The following is a 15446-nucleotide window of genomic DNA, read 5'->3' as shown; positions in this document are numbered from 1 at the left end:
TAAGATGTTTTAGGCTTCTTCCATGAGAAAAATCTATAGAAAGTGAAGATACTGTCCAAATGAACATTTTTGTGTTTAAGCCAGTATGATCTTGTATTTAGTTATTTTTGTGTCTAGTTCACCCTATTTAATCTTTAACTGCTTGGGAATAATGAAAACCTTAAGATGTTTAAGATAAAACAAAATAGAACCCACTGAAAGTACATTTGATTTTAATCTCTTATTGGATTTAAGAAGAAATGTTTTAATAAAAACAAAAACAAATTTGCTTAGCTATCATTATCTGACTTTTAAAAGGGAACTTAAATTCATCTTTGAGGAATTAAATTCTGAAAATAAGAATTCATAAATTTCTCATGAAGATAATTTTAAAAAGAACTTAAAGACCAAAATGAATATTATTTCTACAATATACCAAAGTGTTATTCATATGAACAATTTTAATATTAGTTCTGCCCAAAACAGAGATAAAGAATATAATTAATACAGTTGTGCTGAGGAAAGTGATAGTGGGTAATAAATTAAAAAACTTGTCCACATAAGTTAAACAAATGTATAGCTTATCCATCTGAATCCTGTATTACTCTCTATTTAGCTTTATCTCCAACACCTTAGAGCTTGCATGTAACACAGATTACAAACACTCCAGTACCTATGTACAGATGTGGTCATGATGGTCTTAATGCCTCCACTCCACAATTTTTAATCTCCAGCTGCATTAGCGTGAGATGTCAAACTTTTCACTTTATTCAATGTCCTGGAACAAAGATCTTGTAGAAATATGCTGAAAGGGCTCTGTATTTGGCCACTGTGCCAGCATTGCCCCTTCTCCAAAGTCCTGTCAGTATCTCCACCTGGCATCTATCCCCCTCCTTCTTGCACTTTGCTGTTCAGTGACCCCATGTCACACCCAAGGCTACTGGTATGTGCCAGGAGACACTGACTATGACTTAAGTAAGGAAACCAGAGCATCATTCTGCCTTAAACTGAGAAGTAGATGTCTTTTTAATGTTAGAAAAGTACAATGATCTCAAATCTGAGCATAATTCTCATCACCTACAACTGCACTCAACACACTTAGATGAAATTCTTCTTTATCTAAGAATTTCCTGTGCTTGTATTTCTTAATCACTTGGAGCCTAAGTGTTCTCATCTACAAAATGGGAACAATAACAACACCTACATTACCTCTAAGAGATATGACTGATTATTGTACCTTGAGAAGAAGGAAAGGAAAAGTGAAATCACATTAAAAAAATATTTTAGTTATGGACAGCCTGGGTGGCTCAGTGGTTTAGCATTGCCTTCAGCCCAGGGCGTGATCCTGGAGACCCGGGATCGAGTCCCACATCAGGCTCCTTGTATGGAGCCTGCTTCTCCCTCTGCCTGTATCTCTGCCTCTCTCTCTCTCGCTCTGTGTCTCTCATGAATAAATAAATAAAATATTAAAAATATATATATATTTTAGTTTAGAGTACATTATTCTGAGTAAATGAATAACTCACATAACTTTGAGTAGGACAATATCACTGGGCTTTGGTGGCAGCAATGTTTTCTTTCTAAGAATATTTATTTTCTCTGAATAAAATAAGGGAGTTTATAAAATTAGCAACTCAGGAAACAACAGATGTTGGCAAGGATGTGGAGAAAGGGAAACCCTCTTATACTATTGATGGGAATGCAAACTGGTGCAACCACTGGAAAACCACATGGAGGTTCCTTAAAAATTTAAAAATAGAGTGACCCTATGGCTCAGCAATTGCACTACTAGGTATTTAACAAAGGATACAAACATAGTGATTAGAAGGGACACAAGGACCCCAATATTTATAGCACCAATGCCCACCATGGGCAAACTATGAAAAGAGCCCAGATGTTCATCGACAGATGAATGAATAAAGAAAATGTAGTAGATGTACCCAGTGGAATATTAGCCATCAAAAAATGAAATCTTGCTATTTGTAATGCCGTGGTTGGAACTAGAGGGTATTATGGTAAGTGAAATAAGACAGAGAAAGACAAATATATGATTTCACTCATATGTAGAATTTAAGAAACAAAACAGATGAACATGGGGGAAGGGAAGGGAAAATAAAATAAGAGGAAAACAGAGAGGAAGACAAACTATAAGGGACTCTTAACTATAGGAAACAAAGTGAGGGTTGCTGGAAGGCTGGGAAGGATGGGATAACTGAGTGATGGGCATTAAAAGAAGTCAATTGATAAAATGAGCACTGGGTGTTATGTGTAACTGATGAATCATTAAATTCTACCTCAGACACTAATAATATGCTATTAATTAAATTGAATTTAACTAAAAAATTGAAAATTAAAAAGAAAAAATAAGGCAGTTCAGCATTGATAATCATGCCCTTACTTTTCTGAGTAAGTCTTGGGAGACATTCACTTCTCTCCTGGACAGATGTTAAAAGAAAGACATGGCACTGTATGGACTATAACATAAATAAGAAATATATCCAAGGTAGCCGGTGAGTAGCAAAATCAAGTCAATTTGATTTACCCCTAATTGTAGTTAAAATTAAATATCTTGAGCATCACAGGAAAAATATCCAGAAATGAGTGAACAGGAAAAAACATCCTGTTGTTTTTTACTGCAGGAGCACTGAGTATCTTCAGTATACCGTCTCATTGAGAGAAGACTTGGGATGGTTTTTCAATAGTTAAGAAGTTAGATGAAGAAAATGATGCTATTATTCTCCATTTCTAATATTGACAAGTAATCTGGGAGACATACAACCATTTATTTCTGTGGAAAATGTTGAATCTTTCTTAACGACCTAAGAAATGACAGCTTTTAATATTAGTACTTGTTGAGAAATGCGCTTCTAAGTGAGAGCTATTACTTCTGATCAAGAGAAATAATTTCAATATCTGCCTATGTTAGGCTTCAGAGTTTGAGTTTCTTCTTGATAAGATTCACATTTCACTCCAGTGACCACCTGTATCTCAGAAACACTGGTCCTCAAAATTCTTAAAATATACATTTGTCCTAACAAGGCATTAAATATAATACTTTTACAAGGGATATGTTAAATTCTTTGGGAAGAGATAATGCCAGTGAGGTGTATATTGGGAGAAAGAATATAGCAGCTTATTTGAATAAATCAATAAGAATAAAAGAGAACAATTGCAAGGAGGATGGATGAGGATACATTTATTTTCCTGTATAAAGGCTAAGGGAGAAATGAACTATAATATCAGCCTATCATTCTAATTTAGAAAAAGATTGATTCTTACCTTTGAATGCCATGCATCTTAGTTACCATTTGCAAAAGGATTTAAAAAATAGATTAAGCAGGGACAGCGGTTTAGTGCTGCCTTCAGTCCAGGGTGTGATCCTGGAGACCTGAGATTGAGTCCCATGTTGGGCTTCCTGCATGGAGCCTGCTTCTCCCTCTACCTGTGTCTCTGCCTCTGTGTGTGTGTGTGTTTCTCTCATGAATAAATAAATAAAATCTTTAAAAAAAATTGATTAAGCATAGCAGGTTGAAAACTAGTCATACATATCAATGTGTTTTTAGATAAATTATACCTATATATTCATGGTTCATATTTTTTTATTTTAAGGATACCTTATTAAAATTAAATAAGTTGGGAATAGTAGAATTAAGAGATATGTTTTAATTTAACACCATCTGAATTACATATTCATGGTATTTTAAAATCAAAAGCTGTAAAACTATTTCTAAGACCAAGTTTTCATAACTCTGCACTAATAAGACTCATTATGTTGACTGCTGGCATAGTTAAAAATAAAAAAGATCAGGAGCAAGATATATTTAAATATGTCTGCCATAGAGTATTTTCATGGTTATAACCTCATATAAAGTAGTTAAATTCTGTCAGGAAAAAAAAAATTCTATTTTAAATATATTTTAGATCTATAATGGAGTAGGTTGAAAGTTAGAGTCTTAAAAGTTACAGCGACTTCTTTAATAAGTCTGCTTATACTAGTTAGCTATTGCTGAATAACCAAATATTCTAAAACCTATAAGCTTAAAATAATAGCTAATAATAGTGTATTATTTCCTCTGTGCATAAGTATTTAGGAGTGGCTTATCTGGGTGGTTCTGGCTCAGGACCTCCCATTAGGTTATGGCTAAGATGTTAGCCAGAACTGCTGTCATCTGCAGGCTTGACTGTGGCTGGAGGATCCTTTTTAAGAAGATCTGTTCACATGCCCAGCAAGTTGGAAGAGGATTCTATTCCTTGTCATACAGATCTCTCCAAAGGCTACCTGAGGATTCTCATGACATGGCAGTTGGTTACACCAAGAGAAAATGTCTGAAGAAGGAAAAGCAAAAGGTATAGTAATTTCCTCAATCTCTCACTTGTATCACAGGTTGGGCCTGCTCAGCACTGGTACCCATAGTATCAAGAGGTGAGAATCACTGGGGGCCAGCCCTGAATCTGGCCACTACAACTGTGTATCTTTATAAACACTGACAAGCTTTTCTGTGTACTCATGTAAATAGGACAGTACATAGAAAAGCATTGGAAACATGCTTTTAGGCTTCACTCTTTCCATTTATAGCATTATGTCCTAGATTAACATTGCTTAAGCAGCATTTTGCTTTTCTTATAGCATTATTGCTGCCTGATTTCCCATGTTAAAAATTCATTAAAATAATACCATTTTCAACAGATCCATTTATCCTCTATTAGTAACAATCATTCTTCTGAGAATGCAGTTAAAATTTTTTTTTAAGATTTTATTTATTTATTCATGACAGACAGAGAGAGAGAGAGAGAGAGAGAGGCAGAAACACAGGCAGAGGGAGAAGCAGGCTCCATGCAGGGAGCCCAACGTGAGACTCGATCTTGGGTCTCCAGGATCACACCCCGGGGCTAAAGACGGCACTAAACCACTGGGCCACCGAGGCTGCCCTACAAATGTTCTTTTTTTTTTTTTTTTTTTTTTAAATTTTTTTAAATTTTTATTTATTTTATGATAGTCACAGAGAGAGAGAGAGAGGCAGAGACACAGGCAGAGGGAGAAGCAGGCTCCATGCACCGGGAGCCCGACGTGGGATTCGATCCCGGGTCTCCAGGATCGCGCCCTGGGCCAAAGGCAGGCGCTAAACCACTGCGCCACCCAGGGATCCCCCTACAAATGTTTTTAAAGATTTCACATACAGGTGCTTTATGGCTACTTGGAAGCAAATCAAAAGGTACGTCAATGGGAGATGCATTGTAAAAGAGATATGCAAGCATTTCTGGAGGACTCAGTGACTATGAGAAATGAAAAAGGAAGTCAAAGTCAGAGACCTACTGGTGACTGAATCATGTCCCTCATTCTCATTTTGAGCTTTAGCCTCTTGTCTGGGGAACTTGAGGCATTAGGGTTGTGAAATAACTCAAGAGTGGATGATGATAGGGATAGGGACTGTAACATATAATCAGGAGTGATGTTTTGGTCAGATTTGCTCCCCTGATGAAAAGCCTTTGAAAATTGCAACTAAATTCTAAGTCCTATTCACTATGATTTGAATAATGTCCTTCAAAAGTTCCCTCTTTCGTACTTAAGGTCTTGTATGTCAGTGTTTTATTTCAATAAAAAAATAAATTTCTACGCTGAAGAATGAGAGTTGTTCAGTGTCCCTTATTCTAGAGAATGAGCATGTCTACTTTTCAAGGTATTCCTAATTATATAGGAGATGGGTTTGGGAAAACATTTCTTCTTATCATCTCTACTCTGCATAAGAAAAACTCAATTAAATTTTTTGCAGTCCTCTCAATAGCTCACATAAATTATATTTAATTTTGAAAACCTCTTTTGACAATGTATTTGTTTGACACATCTCAGGTATTTACTCAATTTTTTAGTATCTCTATTCTTTTTCCAGAATAGAAAAAAAAAAGCAATATACACGGTAGAGCTTCAAACACTGGCAGGATGTGTAAAACAGGAGGTGAAAGTGCCCTGTAATCTGAGTGGGAGTCAGAGTCAAGGAGACTTATATTGAATATAATCATGGTCATACTTTTTGAAAGAAACTCATTTGTATATATCATGAAAAAGTGGCTTTGAAATAGGAAGAAAAGAAAATAATAAAAAAAAAAATCTTAGCCCTTTTAAAATGTTCTCCATTGAAGGCAAGAGATTACCCATGGAGAGATGACAAATAAAAACTGAGATAGTTAAGCCAGAATTAGGAAAGAGTTGATGATGGCTTTGAGGACCCATGCATATTCAGAATCCTTGGGAATACAAATAAGTGACCATTATGGACAAGCTACATAGATGCAGAAATACAGAAAACAGACACGGAATGTATGTACAAGTGGTATGGGAAGAGAGATATGGCTCTAAATGTACTAGAATAGGAGCTCCTGGAATGAGGATTTTTGTCTCATTCATCATTAAGTCAACACTGTCCACAACAGTTCCTGGCTATTATGTATGTATGTATGTATGTATGTATGTATTTATATATTTAAAGAGAGAGTGAGTGCATGCACATGCGTGGGGTTGGGGGATGCAGGGGAGAGGAAGAGAGAGAATCTCAAGCAGACTCTACACTGAGCAGTGAGCCCTGCATGGGGCTCGATCTCACAGCCCTGAGATCAAGAATCAGACCCTTAACCACCTGAGCCACCTGGATGTCCTGCTCCCTGGCCTTTAATACTCAGTAAAAGCCTACAAAATGAAGCAATGAAATAACAAATGAATTGAAACTTATAAGTATATTAAAGTCAAGCTATTTTGTGCCCATACCACAGTTGAAAGAAAGCTCATTTAGTTAGAGGTACCACAAAGATTATATCATCAGCATAAGATTCTTAAATGAGTCTCCTTCTATTGGTTTGGTTTGAAAAATCTTCTTTTGTTTTTTGGGTGGTTTTGATTTCCATAGTTTGTGTATCATGCAATAGCCCCCAAACCAACATTGTGGTGGTTCTTCGGCAGATATCATAAAAATAGAAATAAGGGTTCATGAAAACTTCCTGGGATATGTACTTTCCCATCCACTTTATCATTGAATACAAGACTTTAGGGTGCTTGGGTGACTCAGTCACTTAAGCATCCAGCTCTGGATCTCAACTCAGGTCCTGATCTCAGAGTCAGGAGCTCAAGCCCCAAGTTGAGCTTCACACTGGGAGTAGAGCATACTTAAAAAAAAAAAAGACCATCAAACTTCATTTTCCATGCATAAGCAATGAATTATTGTTTTTTTTTTGAATTATTGTTATGTAAAGGAATATTAGATATGGTGTTCCCAGAAAAAAACATGTGTCTTGTTTACAGCTTGGCTCCAGTGGATTTTAAGTTTCCTGAAGGCAGTTGTTATGTCTTTTCTCTTTTACCATAATGGGGCCTAATCATTCATTGAATAAAATGATGCAAACATTCATCAACTTTTTGATATTTCACAAGATCAATCCATTAAATCCCTACCATATTTTACTTCTGAATTATTTTTCTTTCAATAAAATTTGCATATTTTATTTCTTGGAAATAAACTATTCATTAATTTTTTTTCATTGAATCCATTATTTTAGTTGATAGGGATACAGAAAATGTACGATTGTTACCCTCATTAAGTTTATAATACTGGAAGAAAAAATAAAATTGCTCATATGTGTAAATCAGATCTAGACTGATCTAGTCTGAGGAGCAGGCCTCAGACTGCCCATCACTTACTTGTCTCTCTGTTCTGGTGTGGAGACTAAACTCCTACTCTTCATCTCCTGGCTCTCATGCTCTCTTCCCACACCAAGGACCTTAGGGCAAGCCAAGGCAATCCCATGAGCAAATACTAAAAGATGCATTTTGTTCAGACAAATCCGACTTAAACTGCTGCATTTTAACACAAAATAGCTATTCACATGTATTGCTTGGCCTTCCCTAGTATCAGATTCCAGATGTCTTCTCAACAATTGGCTTAATGAAGTTTAGAGAAACCATCTTCTCTCCCACACACAGAACTATTTTTAAGACTTATGTTAATGTGTTGTTCTGCTCACTTTTACTGAATTTACTCCACTTTAACATTCATTTTGGCAGTGATATATCGTTAAGCAAAAAAAAAAAAAAAAAAAAAAAAAAAAAAAAAAAAAAAAAACCAACACACACACACACACATCAAAGTGTCATTTTCAGGAGAACACATTTCTCAACATCCATTAAGTAATCCTGTATATATTAGCTGGGGTACAGGATGGCATTCATATTTCTTTTCATTGCATTCATATGGCTCTTTCTACAATACTTCTAATCTGAAGCAAATTTTATACTAGTATACATATCACTATTGATACTTATTTTCTATTTATGTAGAGCATTGCCATTATCTTCATTTTCCAAGACTTCTTCCCTCCCCAGTCTTTTATACCAAAAACTTTTTTCTTCCTCTTCCTAACTTCATCATTCCAAAGTCTCCTCAAATAGAATCTTTTCCTACTTATTTAGTAAACTCAACTATCAAGAACATATCTGGAAGACCACAAAAGAGAAACAAGCAGCCAGTTGAGCACCTGAAATCTAGGACTGATGCAGAAGTTTATGAAAATTATTTATAGAATCACACAGCCTCTCACCACTGTAGTAGATTTTTAGACAACCTGTAATGACTTTCACTATCTATGGTTCTCAGCTCACACCAGCAATTTCAGTTCCCTGAAGAAAATGAGACACAGTCTAGTGTGCCCTAAAATAGAGCATTATAGGAGGTGATTGACATCAGCCTTCTATGACCATTTCAAGTGACCTCAAGGAGGCATCAAAAGCAAGAAAATCAGCCAAGTAGAAGCATGTAGGCAATACTTTGGAATAATCAGATAGGACAGAAACATAATGTATTAGGATGATCTAAGGGACTTTCTCATACCTCTGTGTAAATCAGCAAACCTTCATTTCTTCAACTGAACAAATTATGCCTCGTGACATGACATTGTACCTTGGAGAGCACGGCTTGCAAGCAGGTACACCCCTTCCCCTTTCTGCATAGAGTCCTCTATATGCTTGGAGCTTGGAGCTTGGAACAGTTCTTCAGAGCAATCTGAAAGACTGTCTTCTGGGCCACAGACCTCAGTAAGATAACAAAGAAAGTAATCTAATATATTTTGACAATGGCTTTTTTTTTTCAGTTGATGCTATGGATATAACAGCTGGAGGTAAAAGTACACTTGTCAGCCCCGCAGAAAAATCAAGATGGAAAACTGCAAAAGGCAAACCTAAGGGAAGACAGAAGCCCAACATTCCAGGACTATTTAGTGGAGATGTGAACCAGTCTAGGCATCTCAAGGGCCTGAGTGGTCTCTGCATTAGAACATAAGGTGTACAATTATGAACAGTGGTCTCCAAGAATGTATATAAGTGTAACTAATCATGGATTCATTTCTTCTTTTGTTCATTTATTCACCAAATGAAACACACAAAACTGATTGGTCTGTCAATATCCCTACTTCAGCCAAAATGGCAAGCACCAAGGCAACTGAGAACAAAAGGATTTTGTGGAAATGCTTGACCGTGGGAGCCATACCTTACCAGGCTATAAGTGGATAATTTAAAAATAAATTATAGAACTCTAAACTTTGAATCATTTCAGTCATTTCAACTAATTAGAATGCAGACTGTCTCTTGACTCTAGGTACCCTCAGCATCCCCAGTTCTGTTTGTTTTCTTCCTTTTACAGAAAGTTTAACCATATCCTCTACCTCTCTTCCATACCCACTTCATCTGATCTCACCTAGGACCTTTGAGGGATTCATTAAGGAGTTTTCCTAATAAAGACCATTCTTTCACCAAGGATTTCTGTCCTCAGCTGGTAAACACAGTAGCTTTTGTCATGCCTCTACAAGAATAATGTGTTTAAGATATACGTTCCTGTAATAATGTTTTTAAGTGTCTAAAATTGCAAGGATTTATTTTCTGAAATTATCAACAAGGCCAAGATAGGTAAAGGTGACATGTTAACAACCTAACAATAGTAATATAGTTAGCAATATAGTTTTACATTACTATATTGCTAGTAAGTAAAAAGTCTATTTGTTCAGTTATGCCAAGTACAGAGTCAATTATAATTGGTTCTTTTCCAAGGGTCACTGCAGTCTCCAAAATTTTATTCTTAAAGATTCCTTCCATTGGTGAAGCACTGCCCTCTTCAGGCAAAATTTGCAAAAGTATAAATTCTCACTAGACAACATACTTGGGTCCATTAACATCTGCAATTAATTTAATTTGTAAGATCAGAACCATTGTGAAGACAAGCACACAAAAACAAAACTCTATGAGATGACACAAGTCTTGCCCAAATCTGGGTAACTTTTAGATAAATTAGTGAGGTTTTTCACTTGTTTTAAGGCTTAATATGTATTTTTTTAACTCTGCAATTTCATGAAAGGTAAGACTGAAAAGGAAGAAAAAAGTAATTTTAAGACTTGTGCAATGCACAAATTCATTAGAAATTATTTCAAAAGTATCAGGTCCACAGTGCCTGAAATTGTTTTCTCCTCTAGGAATAAAAAATCTTTTTAAAGATTTTATTTATTTATTCATAAGAGAGAGAGAGAGAAGCAGAGACACAGACAGAGGGAGAAGCAGGCTCCCTGCGGGGAGCCTGCTGCAGGACTGATCACTGACCCTGGGATCTGACCCAGGATCACGACCTGAGTCAAAGGCAGACAGTCAACCACTGAGCCACCCCCAGGTGTCCTGGCATTGTCAGCTTATTGAAATGAGAACAAATCTAATCTCGGAAAAATACATTCCTAAATATTATTTAATTAGCCTTACACTTTGTTTTAAAAATTAAGAGCATTTCAATGACTTAGAGATCAAAATCTATTTAAATGAAATACTTTAGTGGGCAAAGGCCAGCTCCACCACTTTATTCTTAAAAAGAGAGTATAAATTGAAGAGCCTCATTACAAGCTCCTTCCATAAGGCTTTGTTTGCACCCTTGATTCTCCATTGTAGAATGAAGCATTGTGGAAAAAAACATGACCTTGTTAATTGCAGGTGGATTCCCACAAAAATTTTTAGGTGTAACTGTACTTTTTTAAGACTACTTTGTGCTGCCTTGTTATAAACTTACTCATTCTGAGCATAAATTTTAAAAACTGCCTTCATATGAGACACTTTGATTACATCCTATGGGAACCTGAAGCTATAAATTTGGAGTCATGACTCTCTGACCCTCAGCAGTGAATTTCAAGTTGTGGACTCTCAGAAGGAAACCATTATACCTCTAACATGAGAAAAGTCAATGTTGACATCTGCAGAAAGAACATGCTATGTGCCAATAGTCAAAACAGACACATTCCAAAATATAAAACTATAGTCAATTGTCAAAAGTTAAATTTAAAAAATAGGACAATTGTGTCAGAAAATGTTCCTATGACTGTAGTTTCTACAAAAATCTGTAAATTATATAGAAAAGAATAGATTTCAAATTAAACATTTAAAAATCACCAATATTGAATTTGGTTTGAATCATATTCCCTATAAAATTAATCATTAATTTACTGTGCTCATATAAAATGGATAACAATCTGCAAGCTTGAGAATTAATTAAAATTTGTTTATAAAACTAATTTGAAATGAACAGTAGGTTGGGAAATATCAAGTTTGACCAGCAGATGCATAATGAAGAAAACTAAATTTGCAATGGATGGACTCAAGATATATTTTCTTTAAATTTTCTCATAAGGTATGTGATTAGTGAAGCATACAGATTTTTGAAGACAGACTTCTGGATTCAGTCACTTGCTCTGTACTTTACCAATTCTGTGCTAGCCTGGACATGTGCTTCTGTCTCTGTTTCGTCAGCTATTAAGAGACATTTATTTCTTATCCCTCAAGAATGTTATGTGGATTAACTCAGACAGCAGATAGAGATTCTACATCTTAATGGTGACTGATAATAAATATTCAATAAACATCAGTTCTGTTCATGTCTTGTTCCCCTTTTGTTCGTGTCTTGTCCTTTTGGAAGCATAGTTTCCTTATCTCTAAAATTGAAGCTATAATAAGGGGAACATAAGTAATTAAGTATACTATTACTAAGATAATTAATAAAATTAATATATATTTTACTTAAAATGGTTTTTAAACTATTAAGTTATGCCACCCTTTAGAATTCAGGGCGGAGAATGATCATCATAAATTAAAAAAGAGAGTTCATTGCTTGTCCATTATCACCCACAGTAAAGGCTATAGAATATATATATATATAATATACATAATATTTTATATATATATATATATTTCTAAATGTAGAAGAAAAGGATTTATCACTCCAGTATAGATATACTCTATTCAGAATACTAAAATCTATTTTATACTATGCTCACCAACTTTGTTTTTTCTTTTTTTTTAATTCTATTTGTTTATTTATGAGAGACACAGAGAGAGAGAGAGAGAGAGGCAGAGACATAGGCAGAGGGAGAAGCAGGCTCCATGCAGGGATGCCAATGTGAGACTCGATCCCAGGTCTCCAGGATCAGGCTCTGAGCCAAAGGCAGACGCTCAACTGCTGAGCCACCCAGGCGTCCCCCGACTTTGTTGTAATAGTTTTGGGAGTAGATTTCCAAACAGAGGTCAATTCCTCAGACAATCAGTCTCAATTATCATGCCAAATTTATCTGTCCTTGTAAAATCTCTTAGTATATACCTATATTTTTAAGTAAGTCTTTTAGATGTCTACTTATGTGATACATGAGTAAAATGATTCACAAAGTTGAGAGTCTGATACTAAATGTGAGGATTTGATATTATGACAGCATGAAAAGCAAAATAAAATCTCCAAATGTAAAATTAAGATTCAAGACCCTCCATTATCTTAATTTACATGTAATTCCAAATATTTCTTCCAATGGTTCTTCTCACTCTCCATCCAGACCCTGTATTCCAAGCTACTTTTTATAGTCTATATTTTAATTACATTTTAAGATATAATGTATGTACTATAAAATGCACCCATTTTAGGTATACATCCTGATGAGTTTTCACAGATGTATATACCTATGTGCATACATGCACACAGCTATCACAAAAACAATATAGAATAAACTCATCACCATAGAATGTTCCTGAGAGCCTATTGCCAGGAGGTCACTAATCCAACCAGGCATCAACAACATCTGTTCTCCTTTCTATCTTTTCTAGGGTTCTATTCAAGCAGAAGTATACAGTATGTTTCCTATGATATCTTCTTAAAAAAAAAAAAAGATTGTTATTTATTTATTTGATAGAGAGCATAGAGAGGGAGAGACAGAGAGAGAAAGCATGAGCTGGGGGTGGGGGCAGAGGGAGAGGGAGCCTGATGCGGAACTTGATCCCAGGACTCAAGGATCATGACCTGAGCTGAAGGTAGATGCTTACCAGACTGAGCCACCCAGGCACCCCTCTTTATTATCTTTAACTCAGCACACTAGTTTGAGATTCATTCATGTTTTTGCGTGTATCATTTATTGAGTCTTTCTTATTCTATTGCATGAATATATCAGAGTTTATCTATTTGTGTTTTGATGGATAGGCTGATTCCTGTTTTTGGCCATTCTGAATAACGCTTCTAATAAACATTTGTATACAAGTATCTGTGTGGACATGTTTTCATTACTCTTGGACAAATGCCTAAGCATGTAAATATTTATAAATGCTTAACTTTTTAAGATATTGCCAAACCAATTTCCAAAGTCATTGTACCAATTTCATTCCCACCTACGTTGAGTGGTCTAATTGAAAGCTTAATACTGAATCTTCCAATCTATATGGCATACTTCTCCATTATAAGTCTTTTCATTTTCTCTTGGCATTGTTTTGTAATTCTCCATTTCCATTCTTGCATGTACTTTTTAAAAACTATTTCATGCTTCATGCTATTAAAAATCATAACTTTAAAAAATTGATAACCAATTTTCATTGCTAGTATTCAGTAATACAATTAATTTTACATCTTGATTTTGTGTCAAATAATCTTACTAAAATCATTCTTTTAGCTGCTTGTAGAATTGTAGCATATTTCTGCATACTTGATAATATTGTCTACCAACAAAGACAGTTTTACTTCATTTTTCCTAGGATGTATGCTTTTTTTCTCCTCTCCTTAGTGCACTTGTTAAACTTTACATTCCTGGGACAGATTCTACTTCCTTTAACTATGTTATCATTTCAATATATTTTTAAATTTGATGCTAAAAATAGGAAAAATGTTTTTGCATCTATGATCATAAGGGATATTAATTAGACTGTAGATTTCTTTCTTTTTGATGCCATTATCTGGTTTTGATATTGGAGTAATGTTGGCTGTACAAAATGATTTGGTAAGTGCTACCATCTTCTGAATTTCAGCATGAGTTTGTAGAATTGGTATTATCTCTCATTAAATGCTTGGTCAAAATTAGCAGTGAACTTATCTGACCCCAAAATTATCATTAATTAAAAATAAATTGATTCTATTAAGAGATAGGTACTCTATTTTGAGTCAGTTTTGGTAAGCTGCATTCCTGAACAAATTTGCCAATCTAAGATAGTCATTAAACTGGCTTAAAGTTGCTCATGATAATCCCTTAGTGATAGTCCTATTTCATTGTTGATATTAGAAATTATGCTTCCTTTGCCTTTTTGCTTTGCCTTGATAATCAGACTATTTTCCTTGTATTTTAACCTTCTAATACAATCTACAATTGGTTTGAGTTTTTAAAACTGTTTTCCATATTTCATTTTGCCACTTTCTAATTTTAATCTCCTCATCATATTTATTACTTCCTCTCTGTATTACTTGGGATTGAATTCACTCTTTTTTTTCAGTTCCTTCATTCTCCCTCTCCTTGCCCTTCTCTTTTCTTCCTCCTCTTCCTTCTTCTTCTTTGTGGATTAAGGCAAAAGTTTAGATTTTTATTTTATTTTTTCTCTTTTTTAGTTATAATGTTCAAAGATAAATCTCCCTCAAATTTCTACTTCATTATTATCACACAGATTTTGATATATTTTCTTGCCATCTCTACTCAGTTCAAAATATTTTCTATTTTCTGTTGTAATTTTTCTCTATTATCTATGAGTTGTATAGAAGTGGGCGTTATAAATTCTCCAATAGTCAGCAATTTTGCATTCTGTTATTGATTTCCAGCTTAATTCCAATTGTTATTTAACATATTCTGAATGACTTCTACTTTTACAAATGCACTGAGATTTGTTTTATGGATCATCATCATATGGTCTATCTTGGTGGTTGCTCTATGTGCAGTTAAAAGAATTTCCATTTTGTTGAGTTGTGTGAAATATTCTATAAAATATATTAGAACAGGGGCACCTGGGTGGCTTAGTGGTTGAGCATCTGCCTTCAGCTCAGGGTGTGATACTGGGGTCTTAGGATCGAGTCCTGCATTGGGCTCCCTGCAGGGAACCTGCTTTCCTTCTACCTATATGTCTCTGCCTCTTTCTCTGTGTCTCTCATGAATAAATAAAATCTATAAATAAA

The 15446-nt window shown here is 35.0% G+C and overlaps 2 long non-coding RNA genes across 2 annotated transcripts in view; one reads left to right on the top strand and one right to left on the bottom strand.

Moving 5' to 3' along the window:
• LOC111095422 overlaps positions 1-9544 on the top strand; it is a 46954-nt gene extending 37410 nt beyond the window's left edge. The window contains exons 3-4 of the long non-coding RNA XR_005357703.1: positions 4155-4326; positions 9112-9544. This is a non-coding gene — a long non-coding RNA (uncharacterized LOC111095422). The remainder of the gene's footprint in view (positions 1-4154; positions 4327-9111) is intronic.
• LOC119871429 overlaps positions 1-15446 on the bottom strand; it is a 35002-nt gene that overhangs the window by 1823 nt on the left and 17733 nt on the right. The window lies entirely within an intron of this gene.

Source organism: Canis lupus, chromosome 4 (genome assembly GCF_011100685.1).
Source record: "Canis lupus familiaris isolate Mischka breed German Shepherd chromosome 4, alternate assembly UU_Cfam_GSD_1.0, whole genome shotgun sequence".
In the NCBI taxonomy this organism is placed as follows: Eukaryota; Metazoa; Chordata; class Mammalia; order Carnivora; family Canidae; genus Canis; species Canis lupus.
This window is presented reverse-complemented; position numbering and strand designations above follow the sequence as displayed.